The following is a 3,836-nucleotide window of genomic DNA, read 5'->3' on the forward strand; positions in this document are numbered from 1 at the left end:
AGAGAGAGAGAGAGAGAGAGAGAGAGAGAAATTGAAGTATCACCTCCCAATGGGATATGGTCATACCACAATCCTTTTTCTTCCATTTTTCCATCCCATCAGAATTTTAGGGACAGAGGGACATGTGTCCAGCACTGCCAGGGCCAATATTCAAATCATGGGAGGCTGTGTGGGATCTGGCTCCCGTAACTGTGAGCAATGGGGCCAACCCTATCTTTCAATTCTTGAGGGAAATTATGTATTTCTTTAATTATTATCTTATTTAACTTTATTTATTTATTTATTTTAAAATTTGACCAGAGAGGGACAGAGTGAGTGAGAGAGAGAGAGAGGGAGAAAATGAAAAGACAGGACGCCAGGTCTGGGACTTGAACCACGGTTGCCTACATGGGAGTCCAGAGCCCTTAACCACCATGCCAACTGCCAGCCCCGGAAGTTATGTATTCTTATGCTATAGAAAAACAGTTTGTTGGCTTTCTTTTCCAAATTCTATAAAACGTTCTCTAAATATAAATGCCTATCTATATTATTAAATAAGTATGTATATATTTTAAATTATATATGCATAGATATAAATGTTTTATGAGGACTTAAATGGCTTCTTTAACATATTCCAGTAATTGGGATAAGTACAGTACAAATAAGTTTCTTTGGGTATTTATTATGATTAATGGTTTATGTATGGCTCTTCTTAAAAATAAAAAAAAAAATTATGTGCTTGAGATGCAGATTCCAGATTGTTACTGATACCAAATGATATAAAACAATAAAACATTTACTAAGCCAAAAATAAAGAAGCAACCACAATGAACACCGCTGGTGTAGTTAATAGCGAAGTTGTTTAGACTGCTAATCCCATGTGAAAATCTGTGCAGCGTGATGAGCAGATGCACGGAAGATATTAGTGGGAGGTCTGAGATAACCAGAGATAATTAGAAAAGTCCATTTTTAGCAGAATGTATTCTGAGGCAGAAATAAGCTTTAGATGCAGAAGATTTTCTGACATAACTGAAGTGATTAGGCTTTCTTGACTGACTTTCTATAAATTTATAAAACTGAGCCAATGATGGGTAACTGTCAAAAATCAACATTTTCTTTTTCCATAAACAATAACACTTCATAAAATAATTTTGCTCTAAACATTATGCTTTCCTTAATTCTTTTTTTTTTTTTATAATTATTTATTGGCGCCAGCGGGTGGCATGGTGGTTAAAGTGCTGAACTCCCGCATGATGAACTATGGTTTGAGTCCTGGTGGCTTGCTTTCTCACTTTCCCCTTGTCTCTCTCTGGTCAAATTAAAAAATAACAGTAATACATTAAATTGAGTTCTTAAAATTCTTTAAAAAGGAATTATTGGGATCAGCAGATGGTGTAATGGTTACATTGCTGGACTCCAACATAGTTGACTGTAGTTCAAGTCCTGAATCCAGAAGCTTAAAACTCACACCTGGCATATGTGTGTGTGTATGGGCCCCAAATCCCAAGAGAATAGAGGAGATGGGATTGTTCCATAGCCATCACCCCTGAGGAGTGACTTCTCGCTTTCTGTCTGTCTGGTGAGCACATGCACCCTATAGCAGGAAGTCTCTCTTTTAAAAAAAATTTATTTAATTCTATTTATTATTATTCTTCAACTTGACTAGAGAGAGAGAGAGAGAGAGAGAGAGAGGATGTCTAAGAAAGCAAACCACAGTCAGCCATGTGGGAGTACAGCTTCTTAATCACCATGCCACCTGCCAGCTTCCCTTAGCATATGTACATTGATATAATCCTTTTGGTTATTTCTCACAAGTAAACGATTGATAAATTGATACTCCTGATTCATTATCAATAACAATTAGATTAAGGAATTGGAGAAAGATCATATATTTTTAAAGAATTATTTCTTTTATTCATTTATTTTTAAACTTACTATAGTTATGGGGGAGGGGAGTGAGAAAGCAAGCCATTGGGTCTGGGACTCAAAGCACGGATGTGAAAATCTGTGCAGCGTGATGAGCAGATGCACGGAAGATATTAGTGGGAGGTCTGAGATAACCAGAGATAATTAGAAAAGTCCATTTTTAGCAGAATGTATTCTGAGGCAGAAATAAGCTTTAGATGCAGAAGATTTTCTGACATAACTGAAGTGATTAGGCTTTCTTGACTGACTTTCTATAAATTTATAAAACTGAGCCAATGATGGGTAACTGTCAAAAATCAACATTTTCTTTTTCCATAAACAATAACACTTCATAAAATAATTTTGCTCTAAACATTATGCTTTCCTTAATTCTTTTTTTTTTTTTATAATTATTTATTGGCGCCAGCGGGTGGCATGGTGGTTAAAGTGCTGAACTCCCGCATGATGAACTATGGTTTGAGTCCTGGTGGCTTGCTTTCTCACTTTCCCCTTGTCTCTCTCTGGTCAAATTAAAAAATAACAGTAATACATTAAATTGAGTTCTTAAAATTCTTTAAAAAGGAATTATTGGGATCAGCAGATGGTGTAATGGTTACATTGCTGGACTCCAACATAGTTGACTGTAGTTCAAGTCCTGAATCCAGAAGCTTAAAACTCACACCTGGCATATGTGTGTGTGTATGGGCCCCAAATCCCAAGAGAATAGAGGAGATGGGATTGTTCCATAGCCATCACCCCTGAGGAGTGACTTCTCGCTTTCTGTCTGTCTGGTGAGCACATGCACCCTATAGCAGGAAGTCTCTCTTTTAAAAAAAAAGAAGAAGAAGAAGAATGTCTGTTGAAATACTAAAGAAGAGAGAGAGAGAGAGAGAGAGAGAGAGGATGTCTAAGAAAGCAAACCACAGTCAGCCATGTGGGAGTACAGCTTCTTAATCACCATGCCACCTGCCAGCTTCCCTTAGCATATGTACATTGATATAATCCTTTTGGTTATTTCTCACAAGTAAACGATTGATAAATTGATACTCCTGATTCATTATCAATAACAATTAGATTAAGGAATTGGAGAAAGATCATATATTTTTAAAGAATTATTTCTTTTATTCATTTATTTTTAAACTTACTATAGTTATGGGGGAGGGGAGTGAGAAAGCAAGCCATTGGGTCTGGGACTCAAACCACGGCTGACCATGTGGGAGTCAGCACCTTAGCTACTATGCCACCTGTGAGCCCCTAGTTCTTTTTTCTTTTTCTTTTTTTTTTTTTTTTTTGAGATTTTTGCCTTAGAATGTGCATGCTCACTGGAGAGAGATAAAGACAGTGAGAGGGCAAGTGAGAAATTACCCCCTAGGATGGTGCCCATGCCACAATCTCTTCTCCATTTCTCCTTGCAGGATTTTGGGCCTGGCGTGAAATTCAAGCTGCTGGGTCTGGGACTCAAACTGTGGTCGGCCATGTGGAAGTCCACTACGTCACCTGCTGGTCCCAATAAATAATTTTTTAAAACCCTTTTAAAAGAAATAAAGGGAATCAGGCGCCTGTGCGTGCGTGCCCAAGATCCCCAGAGGAGAATGGAGAAGGGATTACAGCATGGCCATCCACCCGGGGTGTGTGTGTGTGTGTGTGTGTGTGTGTGTGTGTGTGATTTCTCACTTTCTGTCTCTCTGCTTCTCTCTGTCTTTCTGGCGAGCACACATGCCCTATAGCAAAAACCTCTCCAAAAGAAAGAAAGAGAAAGAAAGAAAAAGAAAAAGAAATACAGAGACCAGCAGTTGGCGTAATGGCTATGTCGCTGGATTCCCATGTAGCTGAACACAGTTCAAGTCCTGGACCTTGTAGCCTAAACTCACATCAGGCGCATGTGTGTGCGTGTCCAAGATCCCGAGAGGAGAATGGAGGAGAAGGGATTGTGGCATGGCCATACCCCCTGG

General features: G+C 38.7%; 1 protein-coding gene across 2 annotated transcripts in view; it reads left to right on the top strand.

The window, feature by feature from the left end:
• Positions 1-3,836, top strand: part of SLC39A10 (solute carrier family 39 member 10) — a 165,641-nt gene that overhangs the window by 6,576 nt on the left and 155,229 nt on the right. The gene's annotated exons all lie outside the window — the stretch shown is intronic.

The sequence above is a fragment of the Tupaia chinensis genome, unplaced genomic scaffold, assembly GCF_000334495.1.
Source record: "Tupaia chinensis unplaced genomic scaffold, TupChi_1.0 Scaffold145082_1, whole genome shotgun sequence".
In the NCBI taxonomy this organism is placed as follows: Eukaryota; Metazoa; Chordata; class Mammalia; order Scandentia; family Tupaiidae; genus Tupaia; species Tupaia belangeri.